We start from the raw sequence: 22,238 nt of genomic DNA, 5'->3' as shown, positions 1-22,238 counted from the left end.
CAGGAGGGCAGACACACAGACAGCTAGACACCCGCACAGCCCCAGCGCTACAAAGCGGAGGCACCAGAAGGCAGGAGGAGGAGAGAGGAGGGGAGGGGAGGGGAGGGGGCCTGGTGGGAGGGGGGAGAGAGAAAGGGAGAGAGGGAGAGAGAGAGAAGAGAGGAGAGAGAGAGAGGGAAGGAGGGAGGGAGGGAAGGAAAGGAGGGAGGGAAGGAGGGGGGAAATCCAGCTACCACCACCCAAAGCCAACCTCTGCTTTCTGTCCTCATTTCCTTTATCCACCCAGCCCCGCGCCCGGAGGGAGGCTCTAGTCTAGCTAGACAGACAGCCACAGGGACAGACAGACGGTCAGGGAGAGAGAGAGGGGCGCTCAGGGGAGGAGGATTTGGAAGAGGAGGAGGACTGCCTGCCGAGAGAAGATTTTTCTCCCAGGTTTGCAGTTGGGGAGGGAGTGGGAGGGGTGGTCCAGCGCTGTGTGTGTGAGTGTGATTGTGGGTGAGTGTGTGTGTGTGCACGCGCGCGCGCGGCAGCTGGAAGGGGTTTTTTTGGGGGGGGGGCGAGCCCCGGGCCCCCGGAGAGAAAGGGATAGAGAAAAGGATAGAACGAGAGAGCGGGCGAGGGGAGGGCGGAGGAGGAGGAGGAGGAGGGAGGAGGGGGACCACCATGTCCAGGGGAGTTAGCCGAGCAGAATGTGAGCCGAGGAGATAGAAATGCTGTCAGTGCTGGCGGCCAGGGGCGCTGAGGGCTCCGTGACTCTCCCCAGCAGCCGCCGAGAGCCCGCGTCGCCGGAAGAGAGCAGTCCCCCGGAGGCCCGGCCCGGCTCGGCTCGGCTTGGCAGGAGCGAGCCCCGGACGGAGCCCAGCAGTTCGGTGAGTCCTGCAGCCTCGGCTCCCCCCTTCCCTCCTCCCCATCCTCTACTCCTCCCCCTCCCCCTCCCCTCCCCCCCTCCTCCTCTCCTCCCTCCCAGCCGCAGGACTGCTGGGGTCTTTTGTGTGGCCCCCCTCCCGGTGTGGCCCCGGCCCCCGCCCCCCGCGCCTCCCGCCGTCGCTCCCCGGCCCCGCGGCTGCGGTGCTCGCGGTGCCGTCTGTCTTTGTTTGCGCGCGGGGCGGCCGCTCAGCCTGGCTGGCAGAGCCGGGCAAGGGAGGGGAGGGGAGCGGAGCGGAGCGGAGCCCTGGCGGCTGGGGAGGGGGGGGCGGGGGGGCGGTTCTCGGGTTTCCTGGCTGCCCCGCAGCTCTCACGGCTCTGGGGCGATGGGCCCCCGGTGTTGCTTCTCGCCCCTTTCCTCTCCTCCCTGCCTGCCGCCCCCCCCCACTTCCCACCTTCCCACTTCCCCACCTCTTCTCTGCCTTTGGATTTCGAACTGTAAATTGCTTCAGCGATTCGGGAATGTGACTGGGAGGGGGGAAGAAGGGGGACGGCGACTGTGGGAGGGGTAAACGAGGCTGGATTTGAGGATCTGCAAGGGGGGCGGGGACTGCAGAGGGAGGGGGTTCCCTCCCTTTGCCCCCAAATCCCCAAGTTCTTCTGACTCTGGAGAGTTGAAGGATGGGGGCCAGTGGTTGTCGAGGGAGACATTTGGGGGACAGAAGGGGAGCCAAAATCTAGGTCGGGGAGCCCAGGAGGTGGGCCCAGCTACCTGTCTGTCTTACAAAGTCGGTTCACTTTTGCATAAATAAATAAATAATGGCTCTTCTGAATGCGTTTCCTTTTGGGCTCTGACTGAAGAGGCTCTTGCTGGGCTGGACCTCCTCCCTCTTTCCCCCCCACCCCCAGGTCACTGAGTGACAGCTGTCAGCAGGGCAGGGGCCAGAGGAAGTTGGCAGATTCTGGATGAGAAAGCCTTTCCCCAGGGGCCAGCCTCCCACCTTCCCCCTGGCGAGGTGGAGGAGAGAGGCAGGGGGCAGGCGCTCGCTGTCGGTAGGAAAGAGCCCTGTTTCCTGCACTACAGGAAAGGGCCGATATCCAGCAGGGTACTGGGGGAGGAGAAGGACCGGCTGAAGGGGGGGGGGTCTCCTTCTCTGCCCCCCCTTGCCCTGACCCCCAGGGCCCCTGCTGGGCTGGACTGGTGGGATGAACAGGCCAGGCCCCAGCCAGCTGGAGGGAAGGAAGGATGTGGGGATGGGCTTGGCTCAAATGGAGTGCAGGGGCAGTCCCCCTGGGGGCAGAGAGCGGGCACCAGAACTGGTGGGGGCAGGAATTCTGTACCACAGACCCCACGGGGCTGGGGCTGGACCAGATGTTGAAGGGAGCAGGGGGGAGAGGGGAACCTGGCAAGAGTAGCTTCATCCTTTCCCTGGGGAGGGTGGTGAGAGAAGGAGGAATAAGCAAAAGCACCATGCCTGGGGCCCTCCAGATTGAGCTGGTGGCCAATGCAGGGGTCTGGGCTGTGCTGGAAACAAAGCTCAGTGCCCAAGCGCTGCCTGGCAGTGCCAACCATAGCCAGGCCCAGGCACCACTGTGGGAAGCATTGCCCAAGCAGATTCTTGGGTCTCCTGTTGACGAGGCATGGTTCTTGCCTGCCCACCCTCCACCTTGGCTGGGCCCTCCGCTGGGGGTGAAGACAGTGGCCACCCTCATGCTACTGTTCCCTGAGGCACCTGGGTCTCTTGACACAAAGGAGGGGAACTTGGGGGGTCCCTGCCAGGTGTTTCCATGGTGCCTGGTAGAACTGGCCTGAGGGTCACAAGCACAGGCCCTCACCCAGGGGTCATGGTTACATGTGAGTGGGATGGAACAACTTGTCCTTCAGGGCCAGGGGCTATCTGTGACATTGTATTCTATGAGGAGAGCTTGGGGTGCTCCATTGTTGGGTTGTAGCTGGGGTACATGGACCCCAAGACTCTGTATGTGTGTGTGTGTACAGGTACTTCTGGTGTGGAATGATCATCTCTGCTAGCTCCCCTGCTACCTCATGGTTTGGGGGCTCTGTCTAGGCTCTACCAAGGCCCACCTCACCCCACCCCCCAGGAGCTGGTGTGTATTGACTCCAGTCTTTGAACAGATACATATTTATTTTCATACTAATGGAAAATCAAACTCAGTAGTCACTGGAATTCATATTTTTCCTTTGGGTCAATAACCTGAGTGACCCCTAGGGACAGGCGGGCAGCTTGCCCCAGAGCTCCTCCTCTCAGATGCCTGGGAGGGGAGGGCAATGAAGGACCAGGCTTTTGATAGCCAGCCAAGGCTGGTAAAGGCTTTGACCAAACTGAGGGGGGCAGTATAGGTGATGGGGGTGGGAAATGGGGGGGCACAGGTGCTAGAGAGGGGGAGACAGAGCTGGGATGTAGTCTAACCTCTCCTGGCCGTCATTCTCTGGCTTCTCTGGTCCATGCCTGGGGTTCCCCTTGGTGGCCCCCTCCCTCCCAGCCGGCCTACTCGTCCACGTGCGGATATTTATTTTCCGTAGTAAAATCCATTTTTAATGCCGTTACTTTTGAAATAATATAGAGAGAAACAAATGCAATGTGTTTAAGCTGCCCTCTGTGAGTTTTTAATGTGATCTATGGTGGAGGCAATGATGGAAGGAGCTGCTGTGCTCTGGGGTAATTTGGTGTCGTAAAGAAAAACAGCCTGCCATTTACTGCGTTCGCTAGGGAGCTGGGGCAGCAGAGGGGCAGAGCTGGCCTGCCTCCCCCTGGGAGAGATGGGGCTGGGGTCACCCTCCTTGAGCCGTGAGCTTCAAGGGCTGGGGACTGAGTGGTGTTCCTGTGGCCTCTGTCAGGCAGTTGTCCAAAGGGTCTGCAAGGGAGAACAGACCTCCTGGAGTTGCCCATTGCTGGGCAGGGACATACCAAGAGACTGGGTCATCATGCTTCTCCCCCTTTCTATCTTGGCTTGAGGTGAAGGGGGGGCTCAGTTGTAAAGAAGATTCAAGGACAGGGCCTCTCCCTGGTGCCTGCTCCAGTGGGCACAGATCCCAGCTGTGCTGCCCAGCCCTCAGCATAGGGCGTTTGGGGGGCATGGGCCTGGGAAGGAGGAGGTTCCCCATAGGGAGAGGGAACAAGCTTTGAAAACAGGGGCTTCCTTCCCAACTTAGCTTGGGGCTCTGACCCCCAGAGTTTACCCTGTTACCCCTTGCCTGTTGCTATCCCTGTGGGCAGCAAATCACTGTGTGCTAGAGCTGTGAGGAGCCTTAGAATATAGAATGTGAGAACCCTGAATATAAAATGTTAAAGGCAACTTGGAACATAAGGACTTTAGAGGAATATTAGAATTAGAAATCACCTTAGAACAGGGGTCTTCTCCTGGCATCTGCAAACTTGGTGCTGTTTTTAAAAATATTTTGATAACTGCATTTTCATATAATTGACTCCTTTGCAATCCTATGGATTTTATTTTATGCATTTAAAAATTTTATTCTGAGAAGGGGTCAAAAGCTTCCCGAGACTGCCAGAGGGGTCCATAACACAAGAACACTTAGGAGTCCTTGTCTTAGGACCTGGAAAGGACCTTAGAATATAGAATTTAGAGTTTAGGATTATCTAGTCCAATGACAGCTTTTTAATAACTCAAGTGCCCTGAAGACAAGTTAACTTGAGTCTTTTGGTAGGAGGGACCCAGTCAGTACCTCCCGGTGAATGCCATGTACCAGTCCCAGCCTCCCAAGGCCAGATGATATGGTCCCAGAAGAGCCTGTGCCCTTGGCCTCCTCCTGCCCTCTAAAGTCTGTAGTAAAATAGACTCTCACCCCTGACCTGGCTGGGATCTTGGGGGCATCAGGTCCAAAAAACCACCTTAAATGGTAGACCCAATCTGGTCTTATGTCCTTTTGCAGGAGGCTGGTACAGAGAGAGCTGGGAAGCCAGGGTGGGGCAAGGTTGGGGAGGGCAGGAGGGAGCAAGAGAAGAGATGTTGCTAATGCCAGCAGATGGACACCCCCCCCCCAGGGAGAGAGCAGGAGAAGTGGGGGTGTGGAGGGAGGTGGTAGGAGAGGGAAGGAAGGAGGAGAGAAGAGACACAGAGAGAGGAGGGAGAGACTGAGGAGAGAGAGATTGAGGAAAAAGGGAGGGAGAGAGAGGAGGGAGAGGGAGAAAGAGGGAGAGAGAGACAGAGAGAGAAGGGAGGAGAAAAAAAGAGAGACTGGGGAGAGAGACTGAGGAAAGAGGAAGGGAGAGAGAGGAGAGGGACAGACAGGAGGGAGAGGGAGAAAGAGAGACTGAGGAAAAAGGGAGGGAAGGAGAGGAGAGAGACAGAGAGAAAGGAGAAAGAAACAGATAGAGAGACTGAAAGAAAGACGTAGGCAGCCACAGTAGAACAAGTGGTTGAAGTGCAAGATCTATAGCCAGGGGCAGGTAGTGAGAGGGTAAGCGGGAACCACCGGCAGAAGAGGGGAGAGTCACCAGCAGTGGGCAGATGCACATACCCAGGAGGGGTGGTGATGCGAAAAGCTACAGAGTCTTAGAGAAGAAGAGAACCCCCCCCTCCCCTGCCCCCTCCCCCAGCGGAAGCCAATATAGGCAGAGATACTCTCGGCTCACTTCATTCCAAATGAAGAGGCCAGTGTGGGGGGAGGGGGATGCCAATGGCCCTCTCAAAAAGAGAATATCTCAGTGGTGGGTGTGTGTTTGAAGTGGAGAGGAGGGAGGGGGAGGAGTGGAACAAGTAAGCTCCAGGGGACGTTTAATTTCTGATCTGGCCCCAGAATGTGGAGAAACCCCTAACCTCTCCCCAGATGGATATTGAAAAACGAATATCGGAGTTTGAGGGGGTCTTTGGTGACCGTGGAGTCAAAGCCCCCTGAGGGCAGGGCCTGGCCAGTTGTTGGCAGCCCAGATCCATCCTTGTGCACATAAACGGTAGGGGAAGGCTAGGCTAGGGAGTGTAGGGGGTGGGGCAGGGCCTTTTGGGAGCAAAGTGGGTGGCCTTGTGGCCAAGCCTAGGGAAGCGGAGGTGGCCAGGGCCCCCCAGGGTGGGCGGGCTGGCAGGCTGGCAGGAGAGGGGAGGGGAATCAGTGAGTCAGCCTTCCAGGAGCTCGGGAGGGAGAGGCAGAGCCAGGCAAGAGGCACAGTGCTGAGAATACTGGCCTAGGGGTCAGACAATAGTTCTGGCAGTCACTTGTTATGTGACCCTGGACTTGCCCCCCTCTTTGGGCCTCAGTTTCCTCCTTGGTAAGATGAAGAGGTTGGATCAGATGAGATCTTAAGGACCCTTCCAGCCCTGGGAGTCTTGTGTTAGAGCTGACATTCTCATTCTGTGCCCATGAGGAAAGAAGGCAAGATGGAAAATTAAGTGTGGGGGAGAGAGAAGAGCCTCTTGAGAAAGGCTAGGGGAGACCGTAGGAGACAGCCTCCCCAGGCTAGCCTTAGCAGTGGAGTCAAGTGAAGCCAGGGTGGACTTTGTCGGGGGCTGGGTCTCTGTCTCTCCCCCCCACCCCACTCCTCCAGGCTCAGCCTGGCCTCTGACAGAAAAGCCCATTCCCACCCTGGAGCTCCATTCTACCCAATCCCTTCTGTGCCAGGTTCCTGGAAACCTTAGTTTTTCTCATCTGTGGACTGGGTATAAGGTGGGAACATCTGACAGGTTGCCAACAGGTGGTTGGGAACTAGGTCTCCAGCAGGTATGAGGTACAGGTGGATCCAAGTAGCTACAGGCCGGGAAGAGTCCAATAATAGTGACTGCCTGGGCAGTGAGGGTCACCAATTAGATCCCAAACTATCTCCTGGAATTCACTGGAAGGAAGGGGGCCCTGCTGCCTACATCCCTTAGACTTTAAAGGAAGGGAGACTTTTCCTGGGCAGCCCATCTTTGGATAGAGGTGAGGGCCTACTACCTGTGGTCAAGACCTTGGGTTCCAGGAAGCAGTGCTAAGGGGGACACCTGATACTGGTAACCTTTAGTGGTGGTGGGAGGTGGGAGGAAGATAGTGAGTGACCTGGGTATTTAGAATTATGGAATGTCAGACTTGGAAGGGAACTTAAAATATGGAATGTTAGAACATGGAATGTCAGAGCCAGAAAGGAATCCAGAATGTCAGAGGTGGGAGGCCCTTAGAACATGGAATGTCAGAGCTGTGAGCCTTAGAACACAGAATGTTATAGCTGAGATGGGCCTTAGAACATGGAATGTCCTAGAGGAGAAAGACCATTCCAATTGCCTCATTTTCCAGGCCCAGGGGAGGAGAAATGCTTTGCCCTAGGTAATTTATGTGGGTTTATTGGGCATCTGGGAAGTAGAACTCCTGAGTTTTGGTTTTCAGGTAAAAGGTCAGCTCTTTAGGAAGGCAGCTAGAGGAGTAGGACTAGAACCCAGGACCAGCCTCATCCATGTAACCCATGGGGCAGCTGTGGTCTGGGTGGACCCAGGTAGGGTGGGAGGGTAGTACTGGACCAGGCTGAACCAGGTACTCCACCCCTCTCTATGTCTAACAGGGCCCTTGGGGCTGGTCGCAGGGGCCTGGCTCGTTGCTGCTCCTGAGTGAGCTGGGGAGGCGTGGGTCCTGGCCAGGCTGGGAGCTCATCCAGGGCCCTGAGAGAGGGGGCCCTCGCAACTTGTGCCCTCATGGACACTGGCAGGGAGCCTTTGAAGCCGCAGGGGCCAAACCAGAGAGCACCTCAAGTCTTCCCCCCACCCTTCAAGAGTGAGAGGGGTCCCCTGAGACCAGAGAAGGGAGGGGAGGGAGCCCCCCTAGTCCCCAGCTGACAGGAAGCACTTAGTCTCAGCCCCTCCCTCCCCTGAGGCCTGGGCTCCCCCGGTGCCCTCTCCTCCCAGGCGCCTCTGGGTCCTAATGCCTCCTCACTCTACTCTGGCCACGAGCCCAGGGCTCGCTGGTTCCTGCCGAACCCCTCCCCTATCAGTCATGGGGGCCTTTGAGCTAAGGCCTCTTCTCAGGACCCCACCCCACCCCTACCCCCCCAGGGGCTTGAATCCTTCAGTTAGTGTTAGCTTCATCCCTTGGGCTCCCAGCCCTGCTCTGTCACCCCCCCACCTCCCCCCACATACAAACACAGCCAACTCCGGGGTCCTTAGGGGGGAATCCTAGGGGGAGGGGCCTGCTCTGCAGCTGGCTTGGCCCCTCCATCCCCTCCCAGGCCAGCTGCCACCGAAGCCTCTAGAAGCTGCTACTCTGGCCCCAGCTCCCTCCAGCACCCCTCCCCCCAACCTGAGCAGGGCCTGGGCCAGGAAGGGGACTCACTGACCACAGGGGAGGTGGCTGCTGACATACATACACAGACTAACAGACAAGAGATGGAAGCCTCTTCGTGGACAGATGGATGGATGAACAGATGGACAGAGAGACACACACAGATGGAGACAGATGGACATGGACAGAGAGAGACAGACAGAAATGGAGACTGACCAATAGATACATACATAGGCAGAAGAAACAGGCAGATGGACCAAGAGACAGACAGACAGACAGAGACAAACACAGACAGGAATAGGCATGGGCAGAGCCAGGCTCAGGCAACCAGAACCAAACCAAAACCATGGTTTTGATGGAAGATTCAAAGCTGTTCTCACTGCTTTTGCCTCTGCCTTCCTGCTGCCTGATTCCTACCTTCAGATATCTGAGCCAGGGGCCTCTGTCTCCCAGATTCCTAGTCCCAGTACTCTTCTGAGATTCTTTTGAACCCAGGGTCAAGAGAAGGGTCACCAAGTGAGCACCCCGAGTATGTACCGTCTCCCACCCCCCAATGCCACCCCTGGCAGGTTGTTATTGTTAAGGTCACGGTGCCGAGCCAGGCCATATAGAGATATGAAGAGAAAGACAGAGAGATAAACACGTGCCCAGCTCCCTCCTGCTAGCCACTCATGTTCTCATGCACACGCTTGTCATACAAACCGTACAAATGTCCTGATTCTCTCTCTGTCTCTCTATCTCTCTCTCTCTCTCCTTTTCTTCTCTCCCTCTCCCCTCTCTGTGTCTGTCTGTCTGACTAATACACACACACACACACACACACACACACACGAGTTTAAACACCTTTCTCTTTTCCATCCTGGCTGGGAAACACATATCTCTTACCTTTCTGCCTAGCCACACAAAGCATATTCATACACAAACACTCAGACCCCCCTGTCACATGTACATACAACCCCTGTGTCACACACACTTTTGTCACACCCACAGAGTTTGTCTCTCACTTAAACATAGTCTCACACCTACACACACATCGACCCCCACACTTGTGGATGTGCCTATATTCTTATGTCTCACACAGACTACCCGTGACATAGATATAACATCTTATCTCTCACACACATTATCTTACCATAGGAACACCTGGCTTTACACACATACATACACACACACACACACACACACACACACTCACTCTCCTCAGGACTGAGGAGCTAAGTGGTGAAGGTGCAGAGCCCTAGAGTGAGTTTCTGGGAAGAAGTAAAAGGATTTGGGTGGGAAGAAGGTACTACCCACAGAGCTGGACACCCAGAGGGGAGGGAATTGTGGCCCAAGGGAAGACTCCCTCAACAGGTGGGGGTCCCCTCAGGGGAGGGGCAGATCCTAGGCCGGCTACACAGGAAGAGACTGGTGGGCTGGGTAGAGCAAGAGAAAAATAATATTCCATAACCTCCCCCCAGTCTCTTCCCTGGAAGGTAGTTGGGGGGGCACAGCACAGTAGTGAGGGGACTAGGGTGTGTTCACAGGTAGAAGCCTGACATCCATAGACGTAGGCAGAGACAAAATGCTGGTCCCTGCCCGTCTTGGCTGCCACTCCCTTCACCCCAATCCTGGAGCTGGGGGCCCAGGAGCTGACCTGAAGACTCCCTCCTCCTACTGCCTTCCCTTCCCCAGCAGGCCTCTGACCCCAAAGCCCCAGGGAACTGGATGCCTGGCTGGCTCCCCCGCCCCCCATCCTTGTACTGTGTGTGCCCCCACTCCTCTCCTCTCTTCTGCCTGGCGTCAGTGGTTTCTGAGGAGCTGAGAACAATTCACAAGGCCTGTTTTCATGCCCCCCCCACCTCCCTCCTTGCCTGTGATGCTTCAAACATAGCAATGCCCTAAAGGCAGCAAGGAGGCTGCTCTCTCCACCACTAAATATCTGAAGGCAGATGGGTGGGCTGGAATCTGCTCCCGCCCCCCCCAGGGAGCCAGCAAGGAAGAGAGGAGGAGGGAGCTTTGCTCAGGCCCTGGGCACAGGCACAGACAGATGGACCTGGGGCCTGTTCTCTCTCCCTCCTCCCAAACTCTGGGCCAGGCTTGGGAGAGGCCTGTTCCTTGCAAGTGAAGCATCTCTGACACATCCTCCCCCAACTCCTATGAAGCGCCCCCTGGAAACGCACACCTTACAGCCCCGCCCCCACCAGGCCTCATTTTCCAGCTTTAGCCCCCTCCCCCTCCGCTCCAAACACTCATCATCTTCCCAACTACCTCCAGCTACATGGAAACACAAGCACCCCTGTGCTCAGTTGTTACTGCTCCTGATCCGTCCTCTCCCCCTACACACACACACACACACCCCGGTACAGGTGTGGGGATATCTTGGTGGGAAGTTTCAGAGGCTGCCATGGTGGTGGAGCCATGACTTCCCCCTGCAGGCCCCCCAGACCCTCCTGCATGAAACCCCTAAAACCTGCTGACCCACTCATCTTTACACATAAGTTGCTCATTAGCTGACAATGCCTCCAAAATATACAGATTGTCTAGAGTTCCCTACATACACTTCTCAAAAACACTCATCTGCCCTCCCCTCTGCCTCATTTCCCCCTCATCCGTAGTCTTTTTTATTTCACCCACATCCTGGGACATGGTATCTGCACACACAGACTGCTCCAGCCTCTCTGTCTGTCTGTCTGTCTCTGTCTGTCTGTCTCTCTCCTGCCCAATTCTTTCCCACTTCCCAGAGCTCCCTCTTACCCAAAGCTGCTCCCTTCCTTCCCCTCCCAGCCAGGCACTGGCATTCCTTGACACTGGAACCTTACTCTGGGACAATGAAGCCCAACTCTGTGCGGGTCTGTCCAGCCTGTGAACAAAGAACTTTGCCCCTCTGGGACCAATCTCCCTCAGCCTTGCCTTTTGGGGAGGATTCTTGAGGAAGGTTAGGGGGCAACCAGGGGGCCACTCACGGTAGCTTCGCGAGCATGATCTCAAAGCACCTTATCTCAGTCAGTAGCACTTGGACTATAGTAGCTTGGGGGCAGGAGGAGGGAGCAGAGAAGGATTGTTGCCTGAAGAGCCAAAAGTTGACCCCAGGAGGCTTATCTGGGACGTTGATCTGGGGTGTTACCTTAGGCGCTGAAGTCAGGTGCCGGCTGACCTCTGGGGAGCCAGAAAGAGAGATTGGGAAAGGGGGCCTCATGCCCCCCGGAGCAGAGCAGGGAAGGCTGCAGATCCCGGTCTCCTTCCCTCCCCCCCCAGCCCCCCAGAACAGGAGTGCATTCCCGGCAGCGAAGGTTACTCTAATAGACGTATTATTTTAAACGGAATCTCCGCCATCTGTTCCACCCCCTAATTATGAATGCACAGAAACTGCCTCAGCCCCTGCTAGGAGGGAAGAGTGATTTAAAGGCCTGGGCGGGGGCTGCTGCTTCCTGCATCTGGGGGGGGGGAGTGCAGAATATCCTATGTCATGGCCGAGGGCCCCCCCATCCCAATACATCCCTGGCCCAAATTGACACCTTCAGTGCCCTGGGATGAGTTTAGGGTTCCCTCAACCCCTCCCTATTCATCACTGCTGCCCCATGAGGTAAAAATGAGGAGGGCAGGGGATTGGCTTGGAGGGATGGGGGGGGGTGCGGAGCAGGCAGCCAGGGACCCCAGCTGGGCTTGGGGTGCTGTAGGGAGCAAGAATATGTGCTATTTTCTCTGTCTGGCAAGGCCCCCTTGTCTCCCCACCCCACCCGCCAAGCCCTGGGGAAGCAAGGCTCCATTAGGGGCCTTGAAAAATTTAGTGACATTGATTGTATCTCTCTGGCCAGCCTTCCAGGCCCCAGGGAGCAGTGGGCACAGTGCCTGGTCCTAGCATCACCCCCTCCCCTCAGCAGAGGATGGGAGAGTCGGAGGAAAGGGGAGCAGACAGGAGCCAGGCTTGGGGAGAAGGGGGCAGGTGGGAGAAGGCCATCAACTGAAGGACTCTTTGGTCAGCCTTTGTCCTGCCCTGGCAGTGGGGACTCTCAGTGACCTCTCTGCCACAGGCTCACCTGTAGGGCCCAGTTTGTGAGGTGATTTAACATGGAGTACTGACGCTCTGGGGGACATGCGTATGACTGGGGAGAGAAGAGTCAGGACCAGTGGGACCAGAGTGGAATGGGGTGGGGGCCTTGGGGATGTGTAGACAGAGTCAGCCCTTGGAAGGCTCTGAGTTGAGGGAGGAGGGCAGGGTTCACCAGGGGATAGGTGAGTGAAGTGTGACAGGGGCAGACTCTGCCCTACCTGAGGTGGAGGGAGAGGGATGGGGGCGGTAGCCGTGGTGGGGGACAGCTATGGCCAAAGCCCGGCCTTGGCCGTGCCCATCTGCCCGTGGGCGTCAGGCCCCAGCTCGGCGGGCAGACTGCAGCAGATGCATGAGCACTGCAGGGAGAGGGAGCGAGGTTGGGTTGGAGGAATTTTAAAGATTGCTGTAGGCGGAGGGTCTCCGACCCCCCTGTGGAGATGGGCAGTCATGCAGAAGTAATCCTGTGGCTTGCTGCCTGCCTGGAGGAGAAGAGAGGAGAGCAGTTGAGGTGGTGAGGGGAGAAACAGAAGGGGAGTGGGGTAGGGAGGCCTCCCTCAGCCGGCCTAGGACGAGACTGAAGAATGGGAGACCCTGACCTTGTGTGAGCCAAGACACCCCAAGAGTCACTGACCCATGGGCTGACAGGGCCGGGGAGGCAGGAAGTGGGGGCAGCTCCCGCTCTGCTGCCGCCTGGTCACAATGAAGGGGTCAGAGACCTGCTTCCTGGGCTTCCAGACCCAGAATGAATGGCTAGGTGTCCAGATGGAGACTGTAGGCTTCCAAAGGAGAGGGCAGTCATGTGTGTATGTGTGTGTGTGTGTGAGGGTGAGAGAGAGAGAGAGAGAGGGAGAGTGTCAGAAGAGAGGGGGGGTCCCAGTGAACTGGCCAGAGTTCTCCCCTCAGGGCCAGAAGAAATGCTGACCCATCTGTCTTCCTCTTCTCCCTTTCCTGTGCCCTTGACTGGCACATGCCCCCACCCAGCCCTTTGGCTCTGGAGGGACTGGGTCTGCGAGACTGACCAGGGCAGGAACATGGCAGCTGTTGCTCATTCTCAGTTTTATAAATAATGCAACATGAAGATGCAGACCCTGGGGATCTGCTCACAGGAGCTCAGGAAGGTTGGGGAGGGGGCGAGTAGCCCAGACCCAGTCACCTTGGGGTAGGAGGGATTCCAGCTTGTTACAGGCGCCACTCACTCACCCCATTGGGGTTGATTCCATAAGGGAACTCCCCCTGTCCCTGTTTCCCCAACCTACCTCTCCCTTCCCTCTGTGTGACCTTGGGCTAGTGACACTCCCTCTCTGGGCTGAGGGGAGGGGGAGGAGAAGGAAGAAATAAGTCAGGGAAGCTGTGCGTGTGTGCGTGTGTGTGTGTGTGTGTGTGTGTGTGTGTGTGTGTGCAAAACCACGATAATTGGCAGCTGGCTGAGCCAATTCCAGGTCAGAGAGAGAAGACACCCCATGCTCCCACAGCGTCATTGAAATGGATTTCCACGGGCTTGTCCAGGCCCGAGGGGCAAGACTGAGGAGATGGCAGGGGGAGGTTGGAGAGGGCACCTTCCTACCTCTCTCCCTTGTTCCTACTTGGCTCCCCCTCCAGCTAAACCCCTGACCCTCTGGTTCTGAAGCCTGAATGGGGGCGGGGGTGGGGAGTGAAGGTTGCTATGGTGATACTGCAGACCCCAGGAGTGCTCCCCAGACCTCTCCTCCCCTCTGGCCACTGTCTCCTTCCTCCCTCTGAACTTTCCCCATTTCTTGTTTCTCTCCAGTGCCAATGGGGTTTGCCAGATGTCTCTGACATGGTGCTGGTGACAGGCGGTCGGGGTGAAATGCTAGTTGGGTGACAGGCAGTTCGGGTGACATGCTGGGCAGTTGACAGGTGGTGCAGGCAAAAGACACATTGGGTGAGTGACAGGGTTTGATGCCTGGGGGGGGCGGCAGTGTTGGTGTTGGTGGTGAACAGCAATGGTGCCATCATGCTGGCAAGCTATCCCAACTTGCCCCACCCCTCCCTGAACCTGACTGTCTGGGGGCTGGGAGCTCCAGGCTAAGATACTAATGAGGCTCATTAAAAGTAGAGGTGAAGGTGTCGAGGGTCCAGGGGTGTCCCAGGGAACCTATAACAAGAGGCTGATGAGTCAGGGAAGCATCTGGGGAGGAGAGGCAGCCCCTGGGCCAAGAACTCTAGCATCGTGCCTCCTTGCCCCTACCCTGATGGTGCCCCCCTGGTGCCCCGTGGTCTTTCTGGGGTCCTAACTACTCGCCCTGTTTTGTCTGGCCACTGCTCCTTCCTGCTGCCAAGACTGCTCCCTTCCCTGGGGTTTGCACACAGCTCTGGTTAAAAGTGGATTGTGTGAGCTCAGCCCTCATGGCCCACTTGCCTAACAGCCCGAGACCTAAGAGAAGTGGGAGAGAGAGCTGCCACTCCCCCCTCCCTCCAGCTGCTCCCTTTGGGAGAGGGCATAGGATTTGATACCACAGGGGCAGGTCTCGGTACCGGCCAGCCTTCCCTTCTGGGGGGTGGAATGATGCTTCTGCCCTTCCCCACCCTCCTATTACAGGCCTTGGCCTGGGTCTTCAGGAAAAACAGCTAGTCATTGGCCAATGCCACTCCTTAACCCAATTTGGAACTCCTTCTGGTCCTTTTGGACTATCAGAATACAGGGTCAGAATATTAGAACATAGAATTTCAGGTCTGGAAGGGACCTCAGAAATCATCCAGTCTGTAGCTCCCTCATTTTGTTAAAAATGGGAAAACTGAGGAACAGAAAGTCAACATTTATTAAATGTTTACTGTATACAGAAACACTGTACTGTTGAAGGGGGAAGGGAATATATATTTGTGTAGCACCTACTATGTACCAGGCACTATGCTAAGCACCTACAAATATCTCATTTGAACTTCACAACTACCCTGGGAGGTAAGTGCTATTATTATCCCCATTTTACAGTTAAGGAAACTGAGGCCACCAGAGGTTAAGTGACTTCCCCAGTGTCTCATAGCTAGTAAGTGAAGCTGGATTTGAACTGTCTTCATGACTCCGGGCTCGGTGTCTTATCCAGGCCCAGCTGCATCTGTCTATTGGGGAGGATCTGTATTTTAGCTGAAACAGAAGTCTTGCCCTCCTGGGACTAACACTCTGAGGGCCTGGCCAAGGTCATACAGCAAATTCCTATCAGAGTCAAGAGTGGAATTCAGGTGTCCTGACTCCTCATGCAGGACTCCCCCTGAACCAATGTAAGCCACATACTTATGGATTCAAGGACACTCAGCTCCTTAGTCTTGAGCATTGACAAAGCTGATGACATGTGCACGCCCCCTTCTGCCTTCTCTTGGCCAAGGCTGCCTCTGCCCTCCTGTGCTGATGGGAGGTCCAGGGAAAAGAATGCTGGCTATTGAGGCCTCTAGTTCCCGCCATGACCTTGGGCCTCAGTTTCCTCATCTGTAAAATGAGAGGCTTGGATTAGATGTCCTCTGAGGTCCCTTCCAGCTTGAAATCTATTATCCTAAGCCATTGGTGCAGAAAAACCCTGTTCTTCCTGCCCCCAGTGAATAAACAGGGACAAGTCACTCCCTTCATCTGGTTTTCCAGCACTAACAAATAGGGCCTCAGAGGCTCCTGCAGAACTTCCCCTGACCCAAATCCCAAGAGCTACACCCTGGGGTCCAGCTGAAGAGAGGGCAGAGGTGGGGAGGGGAGCCTAGTTCATGGTAATCAATTAATAGACATTTGGTGGTTGATTGATGTTGGGGGCATGCATGGAGGGTAGGAGGGACCTGTTGGTAGGGAAGAATTAGAATCAGAATCATAGAATGTTAAAGCTGGACAGGATCTTAGTGTGAGAGCTGGGGGCGGGGGCTGGGGGGTGAGATGTTAGGGAATATGGAATGTTAGAACATAGAATGTCAGAGCTGGGAAGGTCCTTAGAACACAGAATGTTAGAGCTGAGAGAACCCATAGAACACAGAATGTCAGAGCTGGAGGAGCCTTAGAACATAGAAGGTCAGAGCTGGGGGAGCCTTAGAACATAGAATGTCAGAGCTGGGAAGGCCCTTAGAACACAGAATGTCAGCGCTGGGAGGACCCGTAGAACACAGAGTGTCAGAACTTGGAAGGCCCTTAGAACACAGAATGTCAGAGCTGGGGGGGGCCCTTAGAACACAGAATGTCAGCTGGGAGGACCCATAGAACACAGAATGTCAGAGCTGAGAGGGTCCTTAGAACTTAGAATAGTAGATTATTCTAACTAAAAATTGTCCAGACCAACCTCCTCATTTTACAAATGAGAAAAATGAGACACAGAGAAGGACTTATCCAAGATCATGCAGGGAGTTATGGACAGAATTTGAGCAGGGGAGATGGTTAAAGGGCCATGGTATGAAGGGGAAAGGTATGTCCTGCCCCACTCCTAGGTTTTTTATCCAGACGCCCCTGGGGAGGCAGAGAATAGACGGTATTTATAAGAGGATATGGGGGGGCATGTAATCTCTGGCTGAGACTGGGCAGAGCGTCTGCCTTGGTTCCTCGTGGGGGGATAGAGAAGGTCACTGCACTTAGATGTCCATCTCAGCATTCCTGCTCAGTTCCCACAATGATGGCGCAGGGCACAGGGCCCAGCCCCCTTGGCTCCATAGTAGTGGATGTGGGGAGGGGAGACACAATACCATCAGGGTGGTCACTCCCACCAATGTAACCTGATGGGCTGGAAATTACCCCAGCAACAGCTGATGGATGGGAGGGGACCCTCATCATTGGCTCAGAGCCACAGGCACTCAGAAGGGCCCTGGAGGAGTTAGAAAAGCCAAGGCCAAGGCCGGGTGTAATAGGGTAGGGTGGGGGGAAGCTCAGAGGGGAAATTTAAGGGAAAAGAATTAGGCTCATAAATCTTGGAGTGTGTCTGCTTCCCTTCCCCCACCTTCATAATCTCTCACCAAACCTGATCCTACAATGCCCCTAAGCCATTGTGTTGGGGTGGTGCTGAGGGGGTGGTGGTGGTGGAGGTAGTGACATGGGGCCTGGGCCCTCACAGTTGGGTTAGGGTTGCTCTCAGGATCTCCTCACACTCTCTCTTCCTCTCCTCCAGCTAGAACCTTCCTTCTTTGCCCCACCTAAGCCCCATCTTCTGTGGATAGGTAGCAAACCCCAACCAATGACAACTTTGCCCTTCTTTTTCTGCCTCCTGGACAGGTTATCTGTGTATAAGGGGGCAGAGGGTACCCAGTCCTGGAGTTTAGGATTGGAACTAACTAGAAGCCCAGATTCCTGTTGTCCATCTCTGTCACATTAGTGGGAAGGGGAAAAAAAAAGCAGCTGCCTCAGTTTCCCTGGTTTTGAACTGCTGACAAAACAACCCTTTATTCCTACCCCCAGCCCATTTTGTGATCAGGGTAGATATAGAAAGCCCTAGGTGGGGCACTGGGGCTTAGGGGAAAATGTACTGCCTGCCCTCAGGGAGCCCTGGTTGGAGAAAAAGAGCCGGAATAGGACCTGAGACCTCAGTAATCCAGTACATACAATCCAGTTTCATTGCTGAGGTGGCAGGCAGTTCTCAGTGCTGCCTGGGAGCTGATCAGGGACAGCTCACTAGAGGAGAGGGGCTGAATGGACTTCTTGGTGAAAAGGTGAGGAGTAAAGGGGATGGGGTCATAGAATTGACTGAGGTAGGATGGGTCGCTGTTGCCAAAAAGTTTCAGGTAAGAATAGGGGTGATGATAGTGGTGGGGAGGGAGGCGTTGGAAGGCTGCAGTGGGTGGGGTCTTAAAGCCTTCAAGATTGTGATTTTGCACAAGAACAGATACTAGAGTGTTCCAGGATCCATTCTGGTAAAGCCCCCACTAAGACAGAGCTCCCCTCTTTCCCTTTTGACATTCTCCTAGAGTGTCCCCCCTTGTAATGGACAATGCAGAGCTGCCCAGCCCAGGGGACCCAAGAGCCCAGGGCAAGGGGCGGGTCCCCAGTGGGCAGGGGGCGGGTCCCCAGTGGGCATCCTGCCAAAGCCCACAGACTGATCACTAGGAATTCTTGTTGCTGAGAGATGGAAAATCCCGTTGGCTTGGAACTCATGCCTTCCCTCTGGGAGAGGGGAGGGAACCTGGGGAAGAGATTCCTTCCTGCCCCCCCTTTTCTCCCCACCCTTCCATCCCCCTCCTCAACTGCCCTTCCCCCGCCGCAGTCACTGGGCAGTGCCTGCCTCAAGGGTGATTCTCGGGTGGGTAGAACTGCTCTGGGGTAGCTGGGAGTGGGCATTTTGCCCAGGGATGTATATGCTCACCAATGATGAGAGTGGGGGCCCAGGCTGAGAGGACCCAGGCTGAGGGGCCCCAAAATGGGGAAACACCGGCTAAAGTGGGGGAAGGGAACCTAGCTAGGGAAGGACACTGGCCTCTCAAGGTCTCAATGGTCCTCGAGGCCTGTTTTCACATGCCCTGCGGCTGGAGTGGGGCCAGGGCTTGGGCAGGGGTGGGGATAGACATTTGGGGATTGGTCTGGGTAGACTGCCACTGTGCCCATAGGAGTAAGGGGTACATGGCTACATGGAAGGGGCTTGTGGCCAGAGAGGGTGGGGCCTTAGCCATCTCTTCCTGGGCCTTGTTGCTGGCTGGAGGACCTCCTTCTGGTGGCCCTGGCTCCTGGCTAGCAGTTTGTTCTCTCTCCTTGGACAGGAAGACGAATGATTCCATTACGGGAGCGTGATTTTATTCCACGTGTCAGGGAGTCTGAGATTAACTTGCTCACCAGTCTGTGACAAAACCTCGAGCACACACACACACACACACACACACACACACACACACACACACTCACAGACTTAGACAAAGACACCCAAGCACATACACACAGAGACACAGAGACAGAGTCCCCCCAGTCCGGGTCTGGAGCAGATCATCCCAGCTCCTAGGGTGAGGCCTTCTCCCAACCTAACCTAACCAGGGATCTGGTGCCAGGCAGAGCCCAGAAGGAAGAATCTTCACCCATGTCCTCAAAACCCTAGTCCAGGGCGAGCCACACCTGGCAGTCAGCCCCTTCCTGAGGCCTTGTAGTCATACTCTCAGCTCAGCCCTGACCCTTTTCTCCTCCCCTTCTCTGTCCACACACACACAGACACCTAGATACCAAGGCCCTCTTCCCACATATTCTCTTTCCTCTGTCTTTCTCTCTCTTCCCTCTCTCTCTCCCTCCCTGTTTCTCTCTTTTTCTCTCCCTCTGTCTCTCTCCCTCTAACCTTCCTTGCCCCCTTCTCTCCCCATCTCTCTCTTCCTTTTTCTTCCTCTCTCTCTCACAACCCCATACCCTTTTTTAAACACAGCCTCTCTCTCGTGCACACTCCCACTTGCTCGTATATACATATGTGGTTGGGCACATACCCTAGCATGTAGGAGGAGTTTGGAGTATCTCCCCACATTTCCCTTGGCCCTTTCCTGTGGAGTATTCCCCACCGGGATACCCTTCACCCAGCTACCCCTTTCAGGCTCCTCCCTTCCATCGTCACTGGGCCTCCCTCCTACAGTGGAGGGGAAGGAACTTCCTAATTGTCCGAGGAAGGACACACTTATAACTCTGAATCAAAGCTGATCCAGTTACCTGCCTATGAATCACCTTCCTCCCCCAGTCTGGACTCTCAGTCACACCAGTTTGCCTATCCCTGGGGAAGTGGGCAGAGAGGTGTGCTCCAATCGGAACCCTAGTGGTGTTTGGCCGAGGTAGAGAACAGGGCTGTGGATGCCTTGTGTCCCAACAGAAGGGACTGTAGAGGGGAGAAGAGCAAGGAAAGCAGAGAGAATTGGGGGAAAATCTCTGAAGAATCTGTACCTTTCCGGGGTTGGGGCAGAGAGCAGTGCCATGTCACCACAGACCTGCGACACCAGAAAAGCCTCAGTTCAGTCTCATGTCAGTATCCCTGCCTCCACTCCCTGCCCCAGTTCATCCTCCTAAGGCTGCCAACTTATTCTTCCTAAAGCACAGTTCTGACCAGTCACTTCCTTTCTCAAATTTTCCATTACCTATATGAGAAATTCAACAGATAGTCTAGCAATAGATATTTATTAAGCTCCTACTGTGTGCCATGCTGGAGTCCAGTCTCTCCCTAACCTCACATTCAAGGACCACCATAGTCTGATTCCAGCTAACCCCTCCAGGCAAATATCCCACTACTGCCCTCCCTACCAGTCCCCAGTCTCCTAAATGCATCCCTCAGTTTCCAACTTTTCCTTGTATGTTCTTTTATCCTTTCTTCTTTCATCTCCAAATCCTGTCTATCCTTCAAAACCCAAGTCAGGTCCTTGCTTTTTTAGGAAGTCTTCCCTCCCATAGCCTACTCTCAAGCCTGGAAGAACCTAAGAGGTCATTTGTCCCAACCCCAACCTGAGCAGGAATCTCCTTCATGATGCCCCTGGCAAAAACAAGAGGGACCCTTACTTGCCACATCAAGGTTTCAGAAACACTGCCCATCCGTTATTTCATTCAGTCCTCACAATAATCCTGTGAGGTGGATATTCCAGGAATTGCTATCCACGTTTTACACACGAAGCTAGTGACAAGGGTAGAATTTGAACCCAGGTCTCTCTTTACTTTCAGTTCTCTTTCCATCACCCTGTGCTGCCTCTCCAAAGGTCTTCCAAGCCTCTGTTTGAGGACCTCCAGCAATAGAGAACTCATTCCCCTCAGTGACAGCTCATTCCACTTTTGGATGGCTCCAACCATTAGGAAGTTTTTTCTTCCTTTTATCAAATTCTCTCTGCAACTTTTTTCCTTCCCCTGATCTTCCCACCTGAACTCTATACTCCCTTGTGGGCCCTGAATATATATGTAGCATTAAGTGTTGACCTATCGTAAGCCTTTGGCCAACTAGCCACTGAGTCTGACACTTTTAATACCCTGTGTCCCAAATCAGACTGTGAACTCCTCAATGGTAGGGACTGACCTGGCCTCACCTTCTCCCACAGGGTCTAGCACAGGGCTGAGCACAAACCAGATATTTGTATGGTGTACTGGAAATGGAACAGGAGTCAGGAAGCTTGAGTTCCAGACCCAACCGTGAGAGCAGTAGCTGGAATCCGGAAGGCCTGAATTCAAATCCAGCCTCAGACTGTATATTCATTTAGCCTTTGTCTGCCTCAGTTTCCTCATCTGTAAAATGGGAACAATAATAACACCTACCTCCCAAGGTTGTTGTGAGGATCAAATGATAGACTATTTGTAAAGCTCTTTGCAAATCTTAAAGCACTGTATAAATACTAGCTATTAGTTAACATTTCTGGGCTTTGGTCTCATCTTGAAAATGATGGCATTGGGCTAACTGGTCGCTAACATCTCTTCCATTCTTGTTAGATTACATTCTAGAAGAATAGAAGCTCCTTGAAGGTAGGGACTGTTTCACATTTTGTCTTTCTATTCCAAGCACAGTGACTTGCGCTTAGTAGGTGCTTAATAAATGCTTGGTGAATCTAACTGTTCTAAAGTCCCTTTCAGCTTTTGCCTCCAATTATAATAAATCACACTTCTCTAGTTTTTTAAGGTTTGTGAGACACTTTCCTCATAATTACTTTGAGCTAACTTAGATTTCCTTGAGTCTCTTCCCTCAAAGTACTGTTATTGGATAGTTCTATATTCTTCGAAAGGATGGGTGAATGGAGAGATGGAGGGATGGATGGATAGGCTGATAAATCTATTCACCTAATATGCAAAGAGAGGAGGTTCTGTGGGATCTTCCTGCAAAATGTAGGGATAGGGGAAGTAGAGATCCCCAGCCTCATTCCTCACCTTCCTTTTTGTCCCTGCTATGCTGGATGGGGGGGGGGGGGTTCTGGGCTTTGCCCCAGGTGCTGGACCTGACCAAATTCAACAGGAGGTGGGTAGGCTTAGGTCACTGGTTAGTGTAAGAAAGTGGCCTAAGAGGGGAGGTGATGAGGAGGGGATTTAGTCTGAGCCCTTGTGACTTCACAAATGCCATCCCTTCCTGCCTGTATTCTTCATTCTCTCTCTCCTCTCTCCTCTGCCTTCCTTCCTCAAAGCAGGGATTTGGGTCAAGCTGTTCTTCCAGTAGGTAGAAGCAGACATGATACAGTTCCTCACTTCCCTGGGTGTTCTGGGCTTTATCATTTAACTAGCTGGGTGACCTTAGA

General features: G+C 54.5%; 1 protein-coding gene across 2 annotated transcripts in view; it reads left to right on the top strand.

Annotated features, from left to right (window-relative positions):
• Positions 1-798: 798 nt before the first annotated feature.
• Positions 799-22,238, top strand: part of AHDC1 (AT-hook DNA binding motif containing 1) — an 86,687-nt gene continuing 65,247 nt past the window's right edge. Inside the window, exon 1 of one of the 2 annotated variants that reach the window (XM_027864826.1) lies at positions 799-869. The gene's annotated coding sequence lies outside the window, so the exon portion shown is untranslated. The remainder of the gene's footprint in view (positions 870-22,238) is intronic. The other variant, XM_027864830.1, reaches the window with a different exon arrangement.

This window comes from Vombatus ursinus, unplaced genomic scaffold (assembly GCF_900497805.2).
Source record: "Vombatus ursinus unplaced genomic scaffold, bare-nosed wombat genome assembly UNPS02014777.1, whole genome shotgun sequence".
In the NCBI taxonomy this organism is placed as follows: domain Eukaryota; kingdom Metazoa; phylum Chordata; class Mammalia; order Diprotodontia; family Vombatidae; genus Vombatus; species Vombatus ursinus.
The sequence above is the reverse complement of the archived record's forward strand: the minus strand, read 5'-3'. Positions and strand labels throughout refer to the sequence as shown.